The sequence below is a fragment of the Echiichthys vipera genome, assembly GCF_963691815.1.
Source record: "Echiichthys vipera genome assembly, chromosome: 1".
NCBI lineage: Eukaryota > Metazoa > Chordata > Actinopteri > Perciformes > Trachinidae > Echiichthys > Echiichthys vipera.
In genome coordinates this window covers 12457400-12484795 of record NC_139826.1, presented here as the reverse complement: position 1 = coordinate 12484795, position 27396 = coordinate 12457400, and the positions used below count along the sequence as shown (strand labels likewise).

The following is a 27396-nucleotide window of genomic DNA, read 5'->3' as shown; positions in this document are numbered from 1 at the left end:
CAAGAAAATGATGCATCTCCTTCAGAGGGCCCCGGCTACTGGCAAGCATGCTCCCTGAGAGCATCTATGGCCAAGCTTCACAGCACTGCCATATCCTGTGTTGAAACAGGAAACAGCCTAATTGCAGACCACTGCAGATCCGTATGCAAACTGACAGAGCCAAATATATCCGGGGCCAGGCTGCTCTGCTGCACCCAGAGGGCACCCGCTTCTTTCCCTTTGACATTCTTTACGTTAAGAGCAGCACTGCTGGAACTGAGCAGCACGCCTCATCAACCCACAGCCACACTAGCTAGCCAATAAAGGAGAGACAAGTGAGTGCTATTCTTATCTCTCTCTCCGGTGCTGAGCAATGCCTGCAAGCTATTCAAGATTCGAGCCAGTTCGACAGTTGAGCTGCAATTAGCTGTTTTGCCAGACTTTTCTGATGCAGTGCTACTGTTGGTCTAAACACGGCCTAATAAATTGATAGAAGATTAAAGACTTGTTGAGTGCTTGAATAATTTTTTAATAAAAAGTCTAATCTCTATATGACTCTTCATATGTTAAAGTCACACTTCAAATGACATTTGGAAATGGCTTCTCTCTCTACTCTCTTCCTCCTAATTTTTTCCCATTGTGCAACAGTAGCTGCTGGTGACAGTGTCATGGCAACACACAGAGATGTAACAGCAGACTTTGATGTAGCACTTCCCAGAGTGCAGCACGACCTTTTCATTTCCTACGCCAGATGACAGTATAATAATTATTGGTTGTCTCATGTGCCGCTTTCATTACAGGACTACAGACTAACTTCTTTCACTAGGAGCACTGTGGCCCCCAACTTAAAATCTTAGGGGCGCAACCAGGGGGGGGGGGGGACTTGCTGTCTAAAAGGACAGACCACACCTGACAACTTACAGGCACTGCTCCACAGAGAGAGTGAGATAAGAAGCGGTGTGAAGACCGTCACTCACTCATACAGTATCATAGAACAGATATGTTTCCATTTTATTAAGTCGAGCGACTCACGCCCGGGTTTTCTCCTGCTGTTTTTGCGTTTTAACCATATGAACCATATCTACACTGACTGATCAGCTCAGTCTGTGTGTCACCTGTCGCCTCACTCGCTGCGCTGAGAAATAAAGTCAATGAATCAGTTAAACACTGCCGATTTCTTCCCACAGAGCAGACATGAAAACCATTTTGGTTTAGCAAATTTCTGCTGCCACTCAGCTCGTCACATTACTGCAATTTCCCAGCTTGGGATGTATAAAGTATTTCTATTCTATACGGAGACTTCAGGTCTGTCATGTGCGACATTGTGATTATAACTTGTAGCCCGATGTTATAGAAGGTGCAGGGCTCAAGTGTTAGTGTCGTCAGCACAGTAACACAAACAAAGCCTATCTTCTTACAGTGCTCACATATCGTTTCTGTCTTATCAGTTACTTTGTTGCCGTTTAGCCACTTACATATTGATTGAGCACATCCGCGACCAGATGAAAAATTCAGTTGCACACTCAAATTTTGCTTGCAAAACGCGACCATTTGGTCGCAGTCTGGAGCCCTGCATATAACTAGTATTGTGTCGCTGTCTCCCACAGGAATGTGTGAGACTGTGGTGGGCAGACCTAAGACCCTCTGGGAGAAAAATGTATGCGTTCTAAAAGTTGCATCTAGCTGGTGAACTTTGAGAGCAAAATAAAGAGGCAAAAACTTCTGAATAACTTTGTGCTCTTGTAAACATATCATCAAAAACACCTTGTTTGTCTAGATATGAATGGATAAATTGGGGAATCTGCAGGGAAAGACATCGAGGAAAGTACGACAATTAATTACTTAAGAGTAACAGGAATGATATAGAAAATGCGGTGAAAACAGATGATTGAGGAAGCGGAGCAGAGCAGACATTCTTAGCGGTGAATTATCAAGTAACAGTGAATAGTAGAATTTACAGTTTGTGCTCAAAAAAATGCTGTAGCTCCTCGAGAACAACAAAAGTTTCCCGGCTGCTGAGTGGAGTGATGGGGGTCCTGGCGCCTCCCCTGTGCTTTTTCACCACGTCTTCAAAAGTCTTTGTGCTCCATACCTACTGCTGCAGCCTTCTGTACTGGAACGGCTTTGATGAATGTAGATGAGAGTGATAAAGTGAATGTGGGGTCCCAGTGCTATCTACTATCTACTTTGTATCATCTCGTTTCAGCACATTAATATTTCACTGTGCTGTGCCTCCAAGACAAATTTCTACATATTCATTATACTTTTGATAATAAGGCAATGTTCACTTTTGTTTCCGTACCACATCCAGAATCCTGAAGCTATGGTGCTCTGTTCCACACAAAGCATAACTGCTGTCTGCGTCTTTGCTCTAAGCCATGCAGGCCTTGTTAAAGATTTCTCAAAGGTGTTGGAAAACAAATCATGTCTGAAAAGGTGTCTCTTCCACTTCTTTGAGGTAGCAGTGAAGAAAGGATCGCTCCTACACATATCAGAGGGAATACCAGCAGAGTAGGGGGACACAGATGCAGAATGCCTGCTGCTTTTGGTGAAAGTTGAAAAATGAGATTAAAGAAGGTTTGAATTATAGGTAATCAAACAACTTAGAAAATGACAAATAGTTCTCATTTTAAAAGGTAGCTATAGTGTGTGTAGTTCATTTGGATCTCAACTTGTTTCTACTGACATACTAGCTGCTGACCATGGATGAGATTCTGCGTCAGTACAGACAATGATGATAGAGTAATAGCACGTAATTGTTAGCAGTACCAAGGAACTTACCTCGTAAAAGCTTAAATCACCATCATACAATTACACAAATCAGTCTCCTGGTTCCTTGCAAATGTTATAGTTTTGTTTCTTGATGGAGTTATGAGCCTTCCATCTCCATCTTTCTGCTATAGAAGCAATCTATAATTTATTTTGGACATTTATCTTGAACCTTAATCAAGCTCTTATTAGCTGACACTCAACCCGAGAATCACAAGTCTGTCTGTACTGGACATCATGTACAGGCAACTGTGAGAATGTTCAGCGGATTTTTGCTCAGTCAGCTTTCCCTGGATGAATACAAACTTGAATGCAATCAACTACTGTGCTGCTACTGTGTGGTCCATGTAGGCCCAAGGCCATCCAGAGATTACAGTCCTACAGCATTTAGGCCCACCGGAGGTTTCAAAAGTCTACTTTTACTTTGGGTGACCATTTAGCTTGGCTCAGATATAGGTCTGTTTACATCGTGATGTCATTAATTGTGCTGAGGGAAATTCAATTTACTGAGCCAGCATTAAACAACAGCCCCCACCACACACAACAAAGGACAGTTCTATAGAAAAGAATTAAGCAGGAAACAACATTACTATCCAATTCCAAGTCTGGTTAGACAAGTATTGCAATACAAGAGTCCTGTGTGCAGAAGAGAGTGCACTATACACAATACACAAGTGTTTTTACACATGGTTCAGGTAGCATTCAACCTGACCAAAGTCAAATCAGGTCAGAGTCGGGTGTCTGGACATCTATTTTTTTGTTTCTGTGGCAAGTGATGTGAAAATAAGACCCATAGTATGTAAAGCGGACTTCAGGTGCAGACACGGAGCTAAACATCTGCTAATATACAGACCTGTCTGTAACTGACTGACTTCCTGTTTGGTCTGACTTCTTGGCTACAGCTGGACTGACGAAAAATGGCCTGAACACCCAATTTTGCTTCACTCTACAAACAAACAATCTCACATAATCTATAAGTAAATTACACATGTGCTATTGACAGATACAAGGGGACCACTAACAACTGAAATGTGTGAATCGAGAATGAAAAAAAAAAAGATTGGACATTCAGCTGTTTCAGTAATTATTGTATTATCTAAATTGGTGTAAAAAAATGTATTTACAGTATCTTATAACCGCAGTTGGTAAAGTATATGTACGTAGACTGTCTATTTATAACCATGACATAATCCCATTAACAATGTCTTATCTCCTAAAAAAGGGATTTTCCACGCAGCATCACATAGAGCGGCTATGGTTATCAACCTTTATGTCCCTTTTTCTGCTCAGTAAAGACAGTGCGGCGTTTGTATGGCAGCAAAAGAAACGGGGGAAAAATATGGAAATGTGACCTACTGGGTATGCAAATACAAGGCATAGGCTCACAAAAAAACGCTCACAGAGCTAGAGGCTCTGCAGAGTGGACAGCATGGAACTGTCAAAAATAAATGACTTGTGGCTTCATCATATTTTCCCATATATAAGTACTCGACAGCAGGCCTGTTTGAGACAGCAAATGACAAACACATGAGGCAGCTCAGATGGTGAACAGTGAACAACAATGATAAACCTGGTCCAAAAGGGAGTTAATAATAATAATAATAATAATATTCAACACAGTTACCTGTAACAGGTTTACATTTACAATACAGACATTCAGCTGTGTCTAGTTTTGATAGAACAGACACAGTATTACTTTTTAATGTCACGATAAACCCTACATGGGCCCTCAAAGTTAACCCATATTAGATACCCCACTCATTTAAAGACACAAATTATTCAAATATAAAATACACTGTGCAGTTTTCTGATCATTCAAAATCCAATCCTTTATTTACTGTACTCTACAACTGCATTTGTGCAAATATACAAATCCTCTCCGTACTGGCAGATACCTAATATTAAAGAACATGGACTGATGCCAAAAATACCTGATCAGGATATCTCATCTCTAAATACAACTGTTATAAGACAGAGTGAGGTTTTTTTGAGTTTGTTATTTGAGTCCTCTTTCTCAGCACCTCTCATATTCAATTTTTTATTCAAATTATTGCTTTAGACCTGAATTTGCCCATTAAGTCCTGAGAACAACTTCTGGGTGTCTGGCTTGTTGGTTGTTCAACTCTCTATCGGCACACCCTTTACTTTGTCTCATGGTAATTACCTTCTGGACATGTAAAGTAAGACTGGCGCGAGTGGTAAGAGTATTCAGGCTTTAACATACAAACTGGAGATGGTGAGCTGAAAGCAACTGAAGCTGCAAGGAGCTGAGGACTGGGATGTTAATTCTGGGATTGACAGTGCGAACAACAGTTTAACATTACAGGGAATTCTTAAATGTATGTTTATATTAAAAACATTGCATCCTGCCATTGAAAGCTGTATTGCAAATCGCTAAGCAGAACTGATTTAAGCCAGTATTCCTATATTTTGTTGCATTAATGATGAAGTACCTCAGAAAACACACTGGAGAGGTGGCAACCAAACCCATAAACAACTATTCTTGAGCACCCGCTGCTCCAGTGATTAAGTAAGAAGGAACAATTGACTGCAAATGACACCACTAATCAGACCTTATAAGCCGACAAAGACTAGAAATGTATAACTAAATCTAGATATTTTGAGTGTGGCTCAATTGCTGTTCCTGAATGAGATGGCTGTGATTATACCAGGGTGGAAACTAAAGTTGAGTGCATATTCTGGTCTAACAGGTGCATGGAAGAGGAATCTCAAGTAGAGCAGAAGGACAGGAGAGAGCTGCAAAGGATGGTAAATAATAAAGGAGAGGTTCATGGAGCAAAAGGAAGTTCAGAAAGACTGTGGCTTACTCAATCATTACGCCTGTGCCTGCCTCTGCCATCTGCCACATGAAACATTTCTAGCCATCTTCACCTTTTTTTTTATAGCTGTGGTGCTGTGTTTTCACTGTGCCACAGAAACTCTTTTTCCTGTTCTTCTTTTCGGCTGAGCAGAAACAGAGGGAAAGACGGATGTCAGTCTTCTGGGTTGAGGTTGTTGCGGCCTTTGAAACATTTATTTAACTTTTAAAAGGCTTCCAAACACAACCACAGACTTCAAGCATCTACCAGCAGCTGCACTAGAGGGATTACATATAAGTGCCTTGCTCAAGGGAGTTTATCTCACTGTTAATCGTTTAGGGAGGAGAGGAATACCAGATTAAAGACATTTCCCCTGACCTATGTAGATTCACCAGATGGCTCGGAGATTTGAACTAACAACCTTCAGAGCACACTTTTGTAGCTAGATCGCTTTTACTGGCTTTACTGGAAATCGAGCATTTGTCCTGAACGTTGAAGGCACACCATTTGTTGTCAACTCCTGAATGTAAATCAGGAATATCAACAAAGAACAGAGGTGGCCTACTGCAATTTGGAACAGAGCAAGAGGAATAAAAATAATCACATCCTTTCTTTGCACTAGAGCAAAAGAGTCATTTGCATGTCTAATCCACAACCGTCGTTCTCTATTTTTATCTGACTGAATGAAAAATACAATAGAGCAGCATGAAAGAGAAACCTCTCCCAATGCAGACAGAGACAGACAGACAGACAGAAAGACAGGCGGGTAGACAGGAAGCCCTCCTCCTGCCTGCCTCTCTGACGTAACAAGTGATAGGCTCGGGCTCGCCGCTGATGACAGATTACAAAAGCATGGAGGCAGGAAGTGTAAGAAAGAAAGGAAGAGGGAGAGAGAGAACCCCCCCTCCCCTCTCGAGCACTGGGAGGCTGCTGGACTGGAGAAAGAAGAGGGGAAGGGTAGTGGTGAGGGCTTATTGTTTGAGCTCCGTGTGCTGCTGTTCCAGTGTGAACACACGCTCATCCAGGCCTGGCTATTTATATCCTCTCAATATCCATGCAGGCGGAGGCAGGCTGCAGTCGTTTTCCTCATTGCATACATTATGGAGACGCTGCATCAAAGAGTCTGCCTGCTGTGAGTGCTAATGCTTGCACTAGGGTGGTCACACTACTGGAATTTCAAAATCGATACCGATACCTAGGAAAACACTCAATACCTATTGTCGATTCCACTGGGAGAAAATCACAAAAAAATTGATTAGAAGATTATGAAAAATGAAGATTAGAACAATACAACCATAAAATAACTACACTTTTAAAAAGCTGTCTGTCGTAGTGAATTATCTAGCTAAATACTTCCAAACAGAACTTTTGCTTTGTTCATTTTCTACTAAAACTAGTAGCAAAGATCCTCCAGCAGCAGTGCTAGCCGTGTTCAGTCAGCTCAGAGTTGTTAACGTGATGAACCAGCGTTCATGTGCTCAGAGAGACGAGCTGTAGCTTCTGTCTGGTTTTGTCTGCACGCTGCTGGCTGACGTTACACGTCAACTGGAGGAGACGGCACTAGTATCGATATTTTTGTAAGTTAGTATCTAATCCAATATCGATTATTTTCCAAGTGTCGATTTTTTTGACAACCCTAGCTTGTACTAGTTTCAGGATTCCCCCCATTTATATTTGAGTGATGTTGGGTGCTGCATCCAGGATCAGCAAAGTTGAAGATGGAGCTATCCTGTCGTTTAGTTCCTGGTATCTTCAAAAACGCTGGACCCTACAGTTCCTATAATGCTGCTCAATTTCATCGATCACAATCTCCCATGATAAGGACATCAATTTTCCCAAATTGAAGAAGGCTACCTCAAGAGCCGAAGAAGAAATTAGGCTATACAGCTGTTTTCATACCGAGCAGCGGAGGTCCGACGAGGTCCTCCGATGCTCCGAGCGCCATCCATACACCATTAATTTGCACACAATACCCACCCTGAGCTGGTTAGAATCAGAACAATATCTGTGTCTGTTAACTCTAAGCTTATCAAACTAGAAATGATGTCCAGACATCGGGTTACCCTCGAAGACTAAAAATGCATTGTTTCAGAATAAACTCCACAAGCCATGTAGAACACAACAAAGGAATAAATCACGCAATGGTTATATCAGAAAAATATTATTAGGGTTGGGTGACGAAACTCCCTTAAAAGGCAAAAATAAGATTTGTACGCCATGAGAAAAACTGCATGGTTTTGCCCCAAACTGTCTGAATTACCATAAAGTGTGCAGGTCTGTAAAGGTGAGATTTGTGGGTACCCATAGAACCTATTTTCATTCAGATATTTTGAGGTCAGAGGTCAAGTTACCCCTTTGAAAATGGACATGACAGATGTCTGTTGCCAAAATGTAGCCTTTAAACTCTAAAGTGTTATTTAGTCCCCTTCCTGACAAACTAGGGTGGTTGGTACCGGCGGATTCCTGAGAGCGTCTAGTTTTGTGTTATCCCAATATATTCACTCTCTCTAAAACTCAGCCTGCTACAGCCTCTGACAGAGAAAAAGTTGGCAGGGCCCTTCTAAGGATTATCGTCATTTTAAAATGGGGTATTTGAATATTTCTTCATACTGGGGTCCTATAACAGTCTTGGAATTACACAAATTTGGTATGACTGGAAAGCTGAGACTCTTGTGGATTCAATAAGCCCAACTGTATCCGTGTGTCATGATGTTAGTCCCCATAGTAGTAATTTCCTTTTAGGAAGAGCATTTTTTCTAAAACTTGTGCTTACTGTATACACCGAAGATCAAAATTAGAGAACAAAGTAGTAATTCTTGATTTATTCTGAAATACTGTTCTCTTTTACTGTACATAATTTGATAGAATATCCACTGTGGCGAACCACTGCTGTACTAGCATGTTTTTTTAAATAACCAAGGCACTTCAACAAAACCCTTTATATTGAGAAAAAAAACTGTAAGCCAAATTAGAGAACAGTAACCATTGTGTCAAAAGAGAAGATTTAAACAACACTGACACACAGACACCGTGTGTCGAGACAGATCCTTTCCCAGTTCAGCAGTGAACTGTCGAGCAACTCCAGCTGCAGTGTTGAACCGATTCCCCATTGAGAGTCTTTACATAATCCTGTCCTCTTGTGCACTTGTTTTAAATGGACGACCGGCCACAAAAAGTTGTACTTGAACACACCATAAAGACAACAGTCAATGGTCAGCTATCATGTGCATTCTGTACATGCATGAGAGGAAATAACTCTCCATACCAGCAGGAAACGGTAGTCTGTAGTATTTGAAAAGGGTAACCGGAATATCAACAGGACGGCTCAAGATGCCAGTTAGCACATTAATAACACAGCCTGATGTTGAAAGAAGAAATTATATTTACTATGCGCTAGAGCTCAATGTTTACTTTCCACACTTACGTTTCTCTTCTCGTGTACTGATCTGAAATGCCAATCAGAGCTCCACCACCGATTAAACATGCTGAATTGTCTGATAAACAGCCAAAGAGGGCAGGCAAATGCGATGCGAGACACCACAGTAACAAGGGTGACGGACACTCACTGTCTGCCCAAGGTTGTGATTGGGGTTAGGTACCAAACTCAGTATTTTTAAGGGTACCGACCGAAGTAAGTTGGTACTACAATCAATCAATCAATCAATCGGTGCCTGAGAGTATAAGCGCAAGCTCCTCTGTCCTCTGGGCAGTAGAGCTGCGATGGAGACGGAGCGAGACTACATCGCCCCAGCAGCTTGTTGAAGACACAGTGAGCCAGGACAATGGCAAGCTGAGAGCATTGGCAAATATGGTTACACTTTTTTAAATTACCATGCAGACAACAATCAGCCTCCTGGAGGACCGCTGCCCTGCATGTTTTAGGTTTCTCCCTGCACCAACACACCTGAATCTAATTCTCTGCTTGTTATCAAGCAGCTGACGCTCATCACAGGTTTAATCATTAATATATATATATATATATATATATATATATATATATATATATATATATATATATCATTAGACCCAGGTGTGTTTCAGAAGAGAGAAACCTTAAATATGCAGAGCAGCGGTCCTCCAGGAGCAGGATTTGAGATGCCTGCTCTATACCCCGGTGACAGACTAACAAGCTGGAGACTGTAGGGGCAAATTTGCAATACCAAATTCCAGGTATCAGTATCAGTTCAAATGTGAACAGTATCCGACCTTTTAGTGGTCATGGGAGAGTTGGGAGTTGGAGGGGATGCAGGCTGAGAGAGGCTGAGTGTTCTTTTGACCAGACATCTGCTTGGCTGGTGCACATGCACACATAACCTTCAGCCTTATCCTGCCAATGCTACTCAACTCTCACTGACACATACACACAAGTACATACAAAATACCATCCTCTGGCAAAATACATATTGCCATTTACATACATAGGCAAATATATTCTTCAACCATGACCTAATATATGCTGTCTCTCTCACACACATACAGAAGTGGTATCAAACATCCCAGTAGGTGAGAAAATGAGGAAGGGGGGAAGCTGCATGCTGCTGCTTTCATTGCCTCTCCTCCTCCTTTGATGGCAACACATGACAAGGCCTCCATTCAGACCAGGAGGAGGAGGAGACGAGAAGGCAAAGCACGAGGATGGAGACACAAAGAATGTCATTAGCAGCAGCCACAGCAGGGTGCTGGTACAATATGGCAGCGGCATTAGTGGTGACTGGAGCTCCAAATCTTTTGAATAAAAGAAGCATTCAGTGTCAGCAGCACTGACACCATGGAGAAAAATCAGACTCTGTGGACTAAAAACGAAGTAAAGAGGAACATTGGGAGAAAATCTGGACTGAGAAGCTTAAGGCAAAACCTAAAAATCACAAAGCACACAATATTATTTGGCTTCATAGAGATTATACAGATTACCTGAGCATAGAGAGTAATCCCAAATTGAAAAATTGACTATTTGCAGATTCAGTGAGTGCAGGATCTAAAAAGAAGGTTTTGCTCTTGCAAAACAGATGGCAGAGCAGGGTTTCCCACAGGATTTTGTAAAACTGGGGTGGGCGGAACTCTGACCCTCTGCAGGGGTCTGGGGCCATGTTCCCCGGAAAGAAAATGGTTTTATTTAAAAAAATGAAATGCATTAATCTGAGAGCAAAATGTAGAGGCTAATCTATTAACATTTTAGCGATTTTGTAAACAACTAAATGATGAACATATTGGTTGTTAACATATAAATGGTAACATTGGGGTATTTGCTAGGAAAAACGTCATGGAAATCACACATCTTCTAATGAATTACTTAGGTGGTAATGCACCCTTTTCCAGCCACCATTAAAACACAAACATTAAAAAGAAGATGAATAATGATACCTAACGTAACTCATTAAGAGGATAGCATTGCATAGCTAGTGTGTGTGTGCCCTCTCTCATGCGTAGGGAATGTGTGTTTGAAACAGTGAACGCGGGGAAACACAAAGTTTGTGCCATTAACCGACTAACTGACAAAAAACATGATCAAATAAGGGTAAGTTGAGTGAAACTGCCTTAATGTTCAATATTCTGTTCAAGAATGTGCCTAATTTCAGGCCCAGCTGAATATATTTACTGTCTTTTATGTAACATTTTTAAACTGAAAATTTAGTTTTTAAAATTACAGAGAAATCTCGTTCCACGAACGCACATTGAATTTAAATTAAAAGTTCACAGCTCGAGACATGGGGAGATGTAAAAAGGGAGATACAGATGATAGATAGAGATAGATAGAGATAGAGAGAGAGAGATGTACACAGATGTAGAGGACAGAGATCAGGAGAGCAAAGGCACACAGCAGAGTTAAGTGCAGTAGACGACAGAGGGTGGAGGACAAGGACAGACATGAAAGTGGAAAGAGGACCGTGCCTGCTGGTCCTTAATATTAACAGCAGTCATCTGTCGGTTCCAATGCCAACCATGAATAATAGAGACTCCACCCAGCTATGCCAGCACTCTGAATTATTAATTCACAACCACAGACTTGCATTAGTGCACAGTGTGGGACACTCTCTCCAGTGTGGGGTATACAGGCACATTTGCCTGCTTAGACTGAACCACATGTGCACGCTCACACAAAGGAAGTGAAAATCTGTGTGCAGTGTTTATGCACAGATTTTTAAAAAATGCACATTCTTGCATGCATATTTACACACTGACAGGAAGTGAAATGATTGTACTCTCTGAAGTGTATGGCAGGTTGTTCCTCAGAAAACTCCTCTGGTGCAGAGCTGACGATACATTTTGGGCAACAACAAATGTGGTTTATCTAGAATAAGCACTGCTGTTCATGTCACATGATATTACCATTTCATAGTCAATGATTAATAATCATGGAACTATGGGCATTCAATCAACACTAAAATGATCTTTATGTCTGTTGAAGATGTAAATACACTGCTGTAAAGTACAACAGGAGAAGTATTTGGTCCCCCAAAGTAATTGACAACCGCCTGAGGAATATCTAAGAAAATTTCCAGTTAATAATCATCGCTGTTTCCACTACAATAGTACAACCCTAGAGACAATGTTAACTAGGTCATTAGTTTCTTTTCATAGGGTAGGTTAAGAAATCTAGCCTAATTAGCTGAAAGGAGAACTGTCTAACAGTCAGATGTAAATCAGTGCAATGCTGCTCTGATAGAACATTAAATATTGTGTATCGGTGAAGTTCTGGGGGCAGGGTGTGAGTATGTCTGGATGTGTGGGAGTCCGAGACAAAACCCTGTGGCATGTGCTGTCACTTCTCTGTAAGCTTTGCCCAAGTTTGAGCCCTTTTAAAATAAAAAATAAAAAAATTCCCACCACACACAACAATGATTCCGTTGCAAACACAGGTCACAGGAAATTCTTACTGTCATCACCGGCTTTGCATCTGTTGCAAGGAAAACCTCACCTAGAAGACAGATTCAACTACACGTCTCCTGTTCAAGGCAGATTACACACACACACACACACACGCACGCACACACACACACACACACACGCGCACACACACACACACACACAAGCAGGAAAACAAAACACACCAGCTGAAGCAGAAAAATGAAACATAGTGAAAGCCTACGGTGAACACATACCTGTAGACTAACAGAAGATAGAGCCGATGCTGAACCAATATGTGTGTGTGTGTGTGTGTGTGTGTGTGTGTGTGTGTGTGTGTGTGTGTGTGTGTGTGTGTGTGTGTGTGTGTGTGTGTGTGTGTGTGTGTGTGTGTGTGTGTGTGCGTGCATGCATGTTTTATAAAGAGTTTTGTGTAGGCTGAAAAAATGCATTTATGCAACACATTCCGAGTCTGTTTTCACTTGTGGAAGAGGACATTGGGTGATGAGGTGATGGTAATGATGTGGGTGAGAAAGCCCAGGTGGACAGTGAAACACACAAGAGGGATCACAGGGGAGAATCTCTGCTAATGCAGTCAATATTTGCAGAGGCAGCAACTGCAAATCCGGCCTGTGGAGAGCAGGGTGCAGGGATTTCTTCAGTATATTCACAAAAGCCTTACACACACACTGTGTGCAGTGATAACCCTGTTCACTCTCCCAGCCCAGGGACAGGCATACAGTCTTAAGTCCCTTTCACACATGAACTGCAACCCTGAATTTATCTAGACATTACCCGGAGGAGCTGTATGTGAGAACGCAAATGACCAAATCAGTTGGACAAGAACATCAAACAGATTTTATCCTACCAGCTCCTAAGTACAGAGTCTGTGTAATGTCCGATGTAGCCCATGTTGGAATAGAGCAGCTCATTGTGAAAATTCACAGTGAGTGGGTGCATTGATGACGTTTTTATAATACGGCTCGCAACGAACCGGAAGAAACAATCATCCAAAAGGTGAGGAAGAGGGGTAATTTACACAAAGACGACAACAAAAAAGTCTCTAACTGGAGATACAACAAGATATGTGATCTAATGAAAGGGGCCAACGCTGAAATTGTCAGACAAAGGAAGGTACAGCAAGACAATGTAGTTTATGACCACATCATGAGCCAGCTCGGTGCGCCACGTACGGCCTCCTGCACACTCTACCAAGTTCCACCCGTTGCGTAAACCAAACTGAGTATTTCCAGAAAGTGAGAACGTGTCTGACAGGGACAATCTCCTGTCATGTGCTACATGTGTGACGGACATGGACATGTCCGGAGTTCATATGAAAAAAAACAGCTTTAAAGAGAAGTCTGTATAAATAGCCCTGAGGAGTAGGACAACAGTATTTATTCAATATTCCCATGAACAATGCATATCATGATACTTTTGTTAATTTCCATTGAACATGATTTTATGTGAAAACAAAAACCCAGCTACTTGTACCTTTTGATAAAAAATGTTAAGCCTATGAAAAATACTTGTTGCAATTTCCAAGAGCCTGAGGTGATGTCATCCTAGGGCTTGTTTCTTTCTCATCGACACTTAAACACTTGTACAATATAAGTGTAAAAAATAGATTTAATTTGCAATTATACAAACAATACATTTTTACTAAATGATGTATTTTATATAATATGTGGTGACACACAGTAGAGAGAGAGCAGGAAAAGCATGGTTCACGCTATGGACACCTGAGCAAACATCCTGACCTTGTATTGCATTTTATAGTTAAACACAGCATGACACAGGCTCCTAAAAATGCACTCCAATAAGACTTCAGTACATTCAGTACATGTGCTGGATTCACCAACAACACACCATCCTGTGCATATTATTGATATATGGCTACATACTTAAAACATAAAAGTGTTCAGGACTGGTCCAGGAACACTGCATTATTCAAATGCCCTGGTACTTTATAACTGCAATAACAGCATAGTGACAACATGAAGTGCCTCCTTCTCCTCCATCTTCTGGTTGCCTGTTTGAGTTAAATGCACAAAGCATATTTGGCAACAAGCATAAAAATAATCTACAACCTGACATTTATCCAAACCCTGCCCCTTACTCGACACAATGAGGTTAATTCTGAAACAGGACGAGGAATAAGCGGGGAGGGGGCTGCGTATCCTAAATGGTTGGTACATTCTTAGGTTCCCCGGAGACTTAAGACAGAGATTTGCAGAAACTTGAGACGGGTGGCTTTATTTTTCTCCGATGCTGACCCCATGGTCTACGCAGTGGCCTAGACATCAGTAAGAACAGTTTGTTTGTGAGTGTGTGTGTGTGTGTGTGTGTGTGTGTGTGTGTGTGTGTGTGTGTGTGTGTGTGTGTGTGTGTGTGTGTGTGTGTGTGTGTGTGTGTGTGTGTGTGTGTGTGTGTGTGTGTGTGTGTGACTGTAATTGTGAATGAAAAGAGAGAGAGAGAGAGAGAGAGAGAGAGAAACCAAAGATGTCAGACAGTGAGAGAAAGCCTGTTTGTGACAGAGAGTATACTTAGCGGTAACATAGCAGAGCAGTGTGTGTGTACAGATTATTTGTCTTGAATGAACGCTGAAATTCCTCAAGACCTAAGCCTGTGTCTCTGTTCGCTACCCGTAGATTAAGGTGAAGGGAGTTAGCCAAGGGCTGGCTGATAATTTGATATGATTGTCTATCATCTTTCAGTTGAATTGTGTTGTGATGAAATCATACTCTGACATATGATAGACAACTACATCATCAAATCATCATATTCTGAGAATAACAAGCACACACAAACTCAAACTTTTTCAGAAAATCTAGTGTGAACATTTTGAGTTGATATTTCAGGAGTATATACAAACCGAGGCCTTGCCATGTGTTTTTTTATACAGACTATTTATTTAACAGAATTACCAATTACCAGAATGCATGCTACATTGTGAAATGACCTATCGGCACAGAAGATTTTGGCCATACTGTCCAGCCCTAAGTTAGCCCCGAAACTGTCAACAACAATGGTCCAGACTCACCAAGCTTTTCTCATTTTAGTTTTTTTTTAGAAAGCATACCTTTATTAGTATTAGTCCCTGTCGGTGGACCAGACTACTTGGATTTAGGATTACTTTATCTTTTAATATTTCATAGCTAAGTACACAGGATATTTTGTTTCCAGCCCATAACTTACTGGTATAATAATATATAGTATATAATATCCATTATCTTTGCAGGTATATTACTATAGTAGCTTACTGGCTCATTTCGGTTAATGAGTGCATGGACCACACACAAAAAAATCCTGAATATGACAATTATACCAGGTCCTCAAGCTAATGAGCAAGATAAGCAAAAAAAATACAACATATAGCCAAAAAGGTCAGCGATAGGATTAGGAGTCGGAGTGATGATATTGCTGTAGAACTGAAAAGACTGCCACTGTGTTTTACAACTGTGCTTCATTATGACAGATGTTTATGTCAAACTGTATGAGACTGCTGCCTTTTCTGTTGAAATGTTGAACAGCCCAAGGAAAGATAGGCCCACTAGGTAATGAATAATCACAAGTATTGAATGATCACCAGAGCACAGTGCTACATCTGTTGCATGAATACGGGTTGAAGATGGGTTAGAGGAGAGCACAGGCAAGTGAAATATAGTATTCATTGCACATCCAGCTGTTTGTATTGTACATGTTTAACATTCAGCCATTGGCCCACATGTTGACCAGGGCTAGCTGTTAGACAGTGTTGCCGGAGATGGACCCCAGGAAGAGTAGCTTGTTGTGCTGGCAACAGCTAAATAAATAATCAAAAGTCTTGATTCTCAGATTCCGGTGAATAATATGATGCCAGCTTCTCCAGTGACAGCCGAATAAATTATTTTGAATTTTAGATGTAGAAGATAAGACCTTAAAGAAATGTCTATCTGCCAATCTCTAAATCCATTCTGTACTTACTGTAGGTATTTATCTACGTATGTACATGAAAATCATCAGGAAAAAAAGTTTGGGAAATTGTACCATCGGAAAAGACAAAGTAAAATCTTTCTTTAAAAAAAGCCTGTATTAGAGGAGACCTTATTAAGGCCACTTTACGCTTCAGCACTCTCTGTGACGTCATTAAGGGCGCACTCACACTGTCCGCCCATACCGTGCCCCGGGCGTTAGGGTACTTGTCCCCCCCTCCCTCTCCCCCCGCTGGCTAGGCCCGTTTGTACTCACACTTCCTGGGCCTCGCGCAAATGCTTCTTGCCTGCCTATATGTCATCATGCCGTAACACGTCACACGCATTGATTGACGTCATCGCGATGCGTCCCTTTCTTTACAAATCTTTCCATTGACTTCTGAGTTTTTGTGTGTCTTGTCCGACCGTTTTTGAATATTTTCATCCGACCAAATCTGCAGTAAACACTTCACCTCCGCATCACACCAACGTGAACCTTTCGCCGCCATTGTTGTTGTCCGCGCATGGTCCGTCTATTTTTTCTTTCTATGTCCGAACAGGCGCACATAAAATGACGTCAGAGCCGCCGTAGGCCTCATGCTCGTACATGTGCAAACACGCTTTACAAAAGCCCACCTCTCTCAAACGGGCCATGGACGGCCAGCTGGCCGCAGCTAGGCGCGGAGGGGTTGCACTCACACTGGTCAAACGAACTAGGCTTTACCAGTAAAACCTGTTTTGGAGCGGTACGGAAGGTCAGTGTGAGTGCGCCCTAAGGCAGAAGCTATACTGTATGTGTATCTTTGAGGTGCATTGGATGACTCAATATCTCAATCACTACTCGGGAGTGCATGGAACGGCAGATAAAAGAGGAAGTGCAGGAGCCTTCCTGCCAAGACAGGATTCATTGTCATCATTACTATCATCGTCATCATTATCAGTGATTCATTCTGTATTACTTTTAGGACATTTATAATAATGGCAAAAGCGTAATATCTACATACAAGTGGAAAAAAGCCATCAAGTTTATTTATTATCGAAAGGACCACAGCACAAATGTTATTGTATGAAGGGACACAGAGTGATCAAAAAATGCATGTAAGCAGTAGAAGCCCCATATATACTTTAGATGACATGTTGGCACATGTCCACTTCCTGCTTCACTAGTGAACCTGAGCCTTGAGTTCAGAGATCAGTTTAACACATCATATATGTGCCTGAAACGGTGTGTATGTGACAAAGCACAGCTCACTGGTGTTATGACCAGATGGTAATGTCCGTTTTCGGATAATTCCCTGAAAAAAGACGGCTGACTAATTAAACTTCATTGCAATAAAAAAATCATTTCACTATAATTTTGACCTAAAACAGTCCTGCAGATATGCTCCGTATAGGTACAGCTGCTTCTGTATAGCCTAAACTGTATGGCAAAATCACAACCAATCTCAGAGTATCGCCCAAATGTTTAATAATATGGTGTTTCAAATTCATACAATTTTTTTTATTTATAGTGCCAAATCATAACAAAAGTTATCTTAGGACACTTTACAGAGTAGGTATATACCACACTATGACTTATTTATGATTTACATAGACCCAACAATTCCCAAATGTTTAAAATGATGCCTTTTGCTTACATTTTTAAATGCACATTTTGAACTAAAAGGGCTGTCATTATTGTGTACACTGGCAAGATGGAGGCAGTTTTAACATGAAAACTAACAAGATAAAAGCTAGCTTTTCAAATCATCAAGGAAATCAGCCCAAAACCAGGCTGAGGTTGGATAGGAGGCTTGACAGAAGCACAGCCTTTGTTATCAGCATTATTTCACACAGAAAAATGACAAAGGCTACTGTTTGGACCATCAAGTAGCAACTTCTCAAAAGTTGAGATTATAACATAAGTTACTTTATCAAATTGTTCGTTTATTTTCCAATTTTCTCTGAAACATCCTGTGGCTGGCTAATACAAAATGAACCATTCCCCATCAATGCCCAATCACTTCTAGATTTTGTTTGTTTCTGTTTTCTTATTAGATTCAATCACACTATAGTTCTGGAAACTGTGAAGGACTAGTCTGGCTCATAGGAATAACAGAGCTGGGATCTGGGATATCCCTTGCATGGCCGGATATCTGGCATTGTCTCCCTTTGCTCCCTTTCCGTTACCTGTGTTTTACAGTTCTCAAGAAGCCAGGGTGTTTTTTCCCCTTATCCCAGACTGTGTGAGGAAGCCAAACTCTATGTCAGTGCTGGAGTAGAGTGCGGCAATGTGAGACTAGTGCGGGACTCACAGGTACAATATTAAACAAGTAGCAGGAACGTCTGACAGACTACTCGTTTATTTTATTATACCATTTGTATGCTATATTAGTGAGGAATTGACTGCACATGGCACACAGAAACATATCTGCATTTGTTTATCTAGGTTGTGTACATTTATATAGGAGGCGACTGCTTTCAACATATCAACATGCTATTATAACACCATTAGTTGGCTGTCTAAGTACATCTCATTATATGCCTTTCAGACAAGCCAGTTACACAGAAGAAACCTGCATCTTTGTCGGGTCTACATCAATCATCACACCTTACATGGTGACCAATCTCAACCTGCGCTTTGAAGATGGGCCTGGTATATAAACAATATCTTATTGTTGACAAAAGTAGCACAAAAAAATAGAGAAACTAGAAAGCTAAAGTTGATGTTCCAGATCTTTCCAAATGGTGACCTGTGCCAGTGTCACTTAACTATGTCAAAAGGTTGCTGAATGCACATGTGTGCAACTCCTAAATGAATAGATGCCGCAGGCCTCAGTTTTTATTGGATAAATCCACTCAGAGGAGGAAGTGTCCCTCAGCTGAAATTCCTACTTCTACTCATTAATTCAAATTAGGTCTCACACAACTCCAAAAGGCAGACTGACCTCATCCAGCAGATCTGTCATTGCATCGCGCTGGTTTGCACCATGGGGTAGCTCTGGGTATAAGTGACTCTAGTGAGTGAGTGATGAGGAAGGACCCATAGTACATATTAAAGTTGGTGACTTGGTAGTTTTGGTAGATTTATGTCCAAGAGCTGAGGAATTCCTCACAATGCTGTTTCTAAATTATCACCTCAGGTAGAACATTGCAATAAAACATTTCAGCTGCAGGTTACAGGAACTGGTGGGGGCCGGCTGGGTTTTCAACTGATAGATGAGGCTTTTTATATTATACCATTCAGTGTTTCCAGAAGGATCACAACATACAAGCAATAATCAGAGCCACAATGCAAACTCAGTTTAAATCTGTGTATTGCACAATGAGCTACACTCGGCATCAGAAAATGCCTTTTGAATAATTGTCCAAAAGTTCCAAATAATGTTCCCCAACAGAAACAGTCCAAAGTTAAATCAAAAATCACTTTATGGTTTCAAGCACAACAAAATAAAGAAATAATTTCATTTTGTGTAATTCTGTTTTAGTTGTTTTTTGTAGGACTGAATCCTCTTCTCGAACTAAATAATAAAGGATCTCTGATAAGTTTCAGTTTTGTTTTTCTCATTAGGAGTGGAGCCTTAACAAACGATCTTTGAACAAGTGAGTCTCCAAACGCTTTTTGAGAATTGTAAACACGCAACCATGTAGAGACAGAATTTACATGCCGTCGTACAAATAAGATAAATAACATAAATAACATAAGGCTGTTTAGTTTGTTTACTAAAAGGACAAGGTATAGAGATGCTCTATAAGAAAGGGATCGCTATTCAGAAAATACAATTAAATAAAATTAACTTGACTTTCAAGGGGGTGCCGTTGGGGGGTGGGGGGTGCAGCGTCCCCCTAATATAATGGTAGGGGAAACACTGCCATTACCTCTTAAATGTGGCGAACACCAAAACATTTTAAAGAAAAGAAACGTGGATCTTTTGTGATACCGTTGTTTGATGACACTCGTGTATTGCAAGTATTTGCAATGTGATTATAACAACTAACTAGCAACACATGAACCGTGCAAAGAGGAAAAATTAGATATGACTTTACTGAAATGGCATATTCAAGAAATGCTAAAATGTTGAATTATCATTAGGTTTGTGAGGAACAGTTCCCAGAGTGAAATCTCTGTGGAGGACGTGGGCGTATAGTGAAAGACTGGGCATGTGTCAGGCTGCGGCTCTACTCATTGCCTACATTGTGCCGCTAGCCAGCAGGCGTGATGGTAGAAGCCTCCCGGCCTTCAAGGAGCTGCCTGACTGACCAGCCGCTGCCCAGATGGAGGGGCCTTGCTGAGTTTGCATGCAAGATGGCTGCCACAATGCCCCTATTCTACTGGGCATGATTTCTAGAGAAGAGATGAGGGGGGGTTGCCTCTATCACAGATCAGCATGGTGCTCAACAGAGAAGAAGATACAGAAGTCACACCGCAGTGGAAAAAATATTTAGGACCAATACTTTTTTTAGGCTGCCTGGCTAGGTTGAGGCCTATATAGCACCTACAGTCGGTTGTCGATTAAAATTAAATGTGATGGCTTGGTGTACTGTTAAAAGTGTACAGAATTATGGTTTAGTTTGACCATGATTATTTTCTCTTTCCCTCCACTTTGAAATTTGCGCCATCACGTCTTTTTCACGGCGTGTTTTCACCGTACCAAGGATGTGGTGTCCACAGCGTAAGCCCTTTGTGCTACCGAAACAATAATCTGTGAGGAAACACAGTGCACTGTGTACAGTTATACTAAATTAACTATTTCAAATCATGGAATTGGCAGTAACTGACTATTATTAATCGAGTTACTTGAGTTTCTCATGGAGTCGTTTAAGCATAATTTTAAAAAAGCATTATCGTCATTATCATATGTAAAGAACAAACAAACAGTAGGCCAATGTAATGTGGATTTGCTTCACACCACAACCAATAATCTGATTAGTAATATGATGAGCGGGCTGCACAGTAGTATTAGCCTAACAAGAACCAGCCAGAAGGACACATCTGATCCACAAATCACACAAACTACTGTAGACAGTATTGAACACCTAGTCGTTCTATACAAATGTGTTTAAAAAGAGGAAGAACTGCAGGTGCAGTGCAGATCTGCTGCAGTCTCACATCCCATCACTCTACCGACACAAGTGGACCATGGTGCTGTTTGCCACTTTGCATCTTGCATTCACTACAGTAAACCTGCAAAGCTGATTTGCACATACCACATCAGAGACAATGAAATACATCAATGTGTGCACTGTGTGTATTTGGGTAGAAAAGAGGAAGATACTACGTACACAAATGCTGCTGAAATTCAGACAGCCATGTAGAATGCATATATGCAGAGTGGTACAGTCTACTGTGCAGAGTATGTCTTGTACCATCTGTGATTTCATGTTGCTCATGAGTGTCTGTATACTGTTAAGCTCTGCACCAAAGTCACCATGATAAATCCCTCCTCTGTTATTGCACTTGCTGATTAAAGAGACAGTGGAAATTGGAGAGAAGAGGCTGGAGGGGAAAAACGAACTAAACGCGGCCATTGTGTTGAGGTCAGCAGGGCCTTGGACGGGCTTCAAATGTGCAATGAGATGGTCAGTGTAAAGACAGAGGAGCCATTACTTCCCTGCTGAGCAAATAAGGCAGGCTCAGAGCTTAACATAAAACAGTAACACAGCTCAGCTCCGCGCAGCTTTAAGGATTGACCGGACAGCAATTTTTTCCCCCCTCCTCATAACTCATTGGCAAAAGGAAGAGAGCCGACATGTAGCTGGGCCTACAGTCATGTCCTGTCACCTCTAGTCCTGGTCAAGCTGCACCCTGATTAGACTACTTCGATCTAGCCATCAGTCAGTCAGTGAGATGTGAAGAGAAAATAGGCAATGGAAGAACTTAGTGTGGTTGTAGATTTAATCTGTGAGTCTCTTACCACCTTACTAGATCAGTCTGACTTCACAGATGGAGAGCTGTACAGTCTCACTACTAACACGGCTGACTCACACTGGGTTTAGAGGACTGGTACATTACACATCGTGCTGAAACAACAAACAAGTTGCACTTAAAATTACTTCAATTCTTGCACCGAAAGATCATTGCAACTACTCCGAGCATAGACCCTTGCGGCACTATGCTGCACACCCGAGCACACCGGCAGCACGTTAGCCCTGACAGACACTGCATATGGATTCCTAACATGTTGCAGTCTGGTTCGCCAGATTCCTCTGGGGATAATGAACGCCAAGCCCTCACACCCCCACTTCACTCCAACCAGTCTTGTGAAAAGAGATTTCTCTAATAGAAAATCCAAAGCTAGATATCATGCTGCTTCATCAGCACTCTGCGCGCAATGTAATCAGCATTACAGTGTTGGGCTTTAAAATGAGGGAACATCTAGGTCTATATGGTAGCAATAGATACCTACTAACTGATTGTTGTTGTTGGGGTTTTTTTCTTTACAATTCACAATTTTTTAGACCATTATGCACAAAACAATTGCACTTCCGGAGACAATTTTGTGTTGTCAAATTCAATTCAATTGTACAAAATCTCCAAATGAGCCAATTGAGTAATAATATTTACGGAATCAAATTGTTACCAATATCTCCACCCACATTATAATACAAACCTCAAACTGTCAGTATAAAAATGGGCAATACGAGGGAGGGATGATATATTAGATTTTGAGCGGTAACAAGCGCAGACATAGAGATTATAAGGGAATCATAAGATCTGTTCCCTGATAACCCAGGAGTAAGATTGTAAGTGATTAGATGTGTTACAAAGCAGAGCAGCGAGGCATTCTTCACCTAAAGCACATGGGAAAACTAGAAAGCAACAATGCACTACAGACACTCCATCGCTTTTGTGAGTCATGCCACGGCTTGCAAAGGTATGCACATTTCAACATCTCAGTCCGACAGTTACCTTGAATTACTGAGAGGAACCCACAAACAAGGCCAGCGCTGCAGGGATGGCAGGCTTCATGCTGGTCTGACTCATGAAATACGGACAACATTAACTTTAACAATAGCGCAAAGTCTTTCTGAGGCATTCCATGTTCCTTAACCTGAGTGTTAGCAATCCATGCTGAAGTGTCATCGAACAGCTCTACCAGCAGTGTTCAGTAGCACAACATGACCTCTGACCTCCCTGTGGGGGGCTACAAATGAAAACTATTTACCTATGGGATAAACAGTATGATCATAACAGTGTTTTTCCCCTTTTCCCCTAATTATCTGATGTCATTACCAACAGGACAACTCTGATGAAGCACTACTCCATAATTCTACACTGGGACATGCATTACAAACAAATACAAATGCTAAAGAAAAAGGGTGGACACATTATATTAAAGCTATATCAGTGGAGAGATAAGGATCAGTGTAGCTCAATGCGAGAGACTGACCCTCAGCCTCCTCCTGTTCTAGTGCAGCGCGGATGTGGCTAATATCACTGGGTCCATTATCGGACGGGTTCATTCTTTAGCGCTCTTCCCCGCATTTCAATACAAAAAGGGCCAGTGCACAGTATTAATACAAGTTTAGTATGCACATGGCTGTTATTTCAACGATACACTGACTGACTGTCCCTCTACAGTCAGTTCAACGACATTTTTGCACATCCAAAACGGCGCATTCGCCTGTAACACAATGTTGCATGGGTCCTTCTTTGTTTTACTAACTCCCAGCTTTTTCTTCAAGCTCCCCCACAGTACCGGACAACGCTGTGTCAACAAATACTTATGGAAGACAGAGCAGAGGGAAAGACACATGTCAAAAATGACAAAGCGACCAAGACGTCCGACTATGGAACCAGGGGAGAGGAAGGTGGGTGACTCGGAGGTTTTGGACACAGCCGCAAAATCGCCCCCAACAACAACAACAACAACATAATTGTAGGTAAAAGGAAAACACACAAACGTTGTTTTGTTTTGTTTGTGTTTAGGTTTGCGGCTCTACTGTCAAACCTAATGAGTGTATGGGGGGGAACAGACATGAGGGATAAAATCTCTTTAGAGCTAGCATGAATTGTGTCCGATAATGGGTCTCGTTTGTGACGTTACATTGTATGTTAACTAGCAGCTAACGCTCCCAAACAGGCTTAACGTTAGCTCCGTACAGTGAAAACCCGTTCGTTATAACGTTTCACAGACGTGAGCGAACGTGAAGGGAAACCCATACACATACAAAACACACGGTGAGCTAAAAACGATGCAGCAGCAGCGGCGGCGGCAGCAGCAGCAACACAACGAAACAAAACATTGACTGCGCTTTGGGCAACTCACCCAGAAGATACCACTGTCGACCAGATGCTGCTGCAAATCAGCGATGGAGGCCCATTAGGATGACTCCTGCGCTCGGGGGGCATCCAGGTTTAGCGGCGGTAAGATTAGACAATCCCAAACGTGGCTTTGCTTTGATGGTTGTCCGTACTCTGCCTGGATATGTGTGTTTGCGTGTGTGTGTGTGTGTGTGTGTGTGTGGCGAAGCTCTGCGAGGCCTGCTGCTGGAGGAAATGGTCTCCGCTCCGTCAACGGAACACGCATGCGCAGAGGAGTAGCACTGCCACGGGGCGAGCGGTCTGCGAGCACAACCGTGTGGCCAACAGGTGACTGTCAACTGATGGCTGACTTGTTACTGTGTTTACGTTTCCCCTGAGCGGGCTGCCTGTGTGCCGGGTAAATCCGTGGTAAAATGTTATAAAGTTATATATAAAATGTGTTGTTACATTATAAGGGACATAGGTACTGATAGTATTTGGATCAGGAAATGTTGATCTTGGTGCGTTTTATTTTCTATTCCATATTAATAACTTTGAAAAGATCCTTCTTATATAGTTGTCATTTCTAATTTCTGCGTGTGACTTAACTGTTGTGTATTCTTTTGGGTTTTTCTATGTTTGTATCTCCGCTCAGCACAAAATCACCAGGTCAGATTCCTGGTGTGTAATCTGATTACATACTTGGCTATAAAGTGGATTCTGATTCTGAAATACTTAGCCCACTGTTTTCCTTACATATAAATATTGGCTACAGTTACATTTTGTACTACGGTGTGCAGCAAGTCCCACACAAGTGTTTTTAGTTGACATCTCCCTGAGGATGATTGTTGTGAGCGGTATTATGTAAAATATTAAATATTCCATGTAGTAATTCAAAACAGATGTGCAATAGCAGTAGAATAAGCTACTGTTGCAAAACACACTCTTTCTGATCCTGTTGCAAATTAAATAGGCAAAGAAAAATAGAGACAAGTCCCCCAGGGCCCCTTTATTTATTTTATGTCACTTGGTTTGTGGTAATTTGATTAACTGCAATTTGTTTGGGAATATAGGCTACACTGCATTATTACCTGTCTGCCTGTTCATGGGCAAAATGTGGTGAAATGTACACAAGGAACATTCCTAAATAGATATATGTTTAAATAATAAGACAACAATAATAATTATAACAATAAACTGTATCTGTATAGCACCTTTCATACAATTATTTCATAAAAGAAATCCTCAATTTACAATAAGGGAAAATAGACAAAGAAGGGAACATAAAAACATGACTAAAATGCAATTATTAATGCAAAATACAATGGAAGATAAAACACACTTGATAATACAAAAAAAAAGATTTAATGGAAAAATATAATGCATACAAAGGACATTTTAACCCACTGAATAATAACTTTACAAAGAAGACATTCAGAAAAATCACATGTGTAACTTTAGTGATGCCTCTACTCCACCATGGCCCTGTGGAACACCTAAATCAGGGGTGCCCAGGTCCGGTCCTGGAGGGCAACTGTCCTGCATGTTTCAGTTTTCTCTAAAGAAAGTTATTTTTCTTTCTTTCTTATGATGTGCTCATTATCAAGCAGCTGAAGCTTGTCACAGATTGGAAAATCATTAGAAACAGGTGTGTTAGAGCAGGGAGAAACCTAAAACATGCCAGACAAGGCCCTCCAGGACCTGAATTGGGCACCCCTGACCCAAATGAAAGGCAGCCTGTAGTTAATGTTACTGACGGCTACACCTGTGCTTATCATGCTATGTTAAAATGTCTGCTGTTAAGATGGAAAACTAGAGAAAAAATCCAGCCTGAAAGTCAAGTGTATGGCAGCTCAATTCCCTACACTGAGAGCACGTGGCTTACTTTGCAGTGTTATTCAAATAATGGCAACGTTTCTATAATGCTAAACCAAACTATTTTGTAAACATGATAGATAGTCTGTAAAGATATTTTTTACAGACTGCATTTTCTGAAAAAGGTCCACAAGATACATGAATGATGGCTGCATTCCATTTCAGAGGGCTGAAATTGTGCTTCCTGGCTCACTGTCAGCTTAATGGGACACTTGAATACAACAGAGCTATCGTTAATGTTAACACCTGTGCTTTTCTTGTCTGCTGTGCAAAAAAAAAGCCTATTATGTGTATAATAACTTCATCGCAGTGCTAGAAGTATTCATATTTACCTAAGTTTACTCGTAACAATGTAAAAAAGTGACTCACCATGCAGCAAGGCCCCTTTCAGAGTGTTATACTACTGGATAACTATCTCTGTAAGTAGCATGTTACAGCTGTTCATGGTGGGGCTCATTCTACCCCTTTTACTGTAGTTGAATCCTATATTTTAAATCTTAATGTCAAAAGTAGTAACTATGCATGTCAAACCAACAAAGTGGAGTGAAAATTAGAGCATTCCCCTCTGAAATACAGTGAATTTGAGGTATATAGGAGCATTCAATGGAAATAACCAAGTGTAGTGAGTGTGTGAGGTGTTGTATTTTATCAATGATCTATCACAGTTTGCACACAGTGGATGCAAGGTTTTGATTTTTTTTTAATGTCATTAACATATAACACTGCACCCGCGGTCACCCCAGCATCTGCATCTTCTCGGAGGAACCAGGCTGAAGGCTTAACAATTAGACATTTTCGTAGCTTCAACTGTTTTGCCAGGTGCATCACATGTTCACCTAAAGATACACTTTAAACACCATGTTTTTAGATCACGTTCTCCATTGGCTATAGCTTTAACAGGCTTTTTTACTAAGATCTCAGTGTCTCTGTTAGA

General features: G+C 41.3%; 1 protein-coding gene across 1 annotated transcript in view; it reads right to left on the bottom strand.

Annotated features, from left to right (window-relative positions):
- Nucleotides 1-24825, bottom strand: part of cskl (c-src tyrosine kinase-like) — a 48526-nt gene extending 23701 nt beyond the window's left edge. The window contains exon 1 of the mRNA XM_083919519.1: nt 24613-24825. The gene's annotated coding sequence lies outside the window, so the exon portion shown is untranslated. The remainder of the gene's footprint in view (nt 1-24612) is intronic.
- Nucleotides 24826-27396: the final 2571 nt, after the last annotated feature.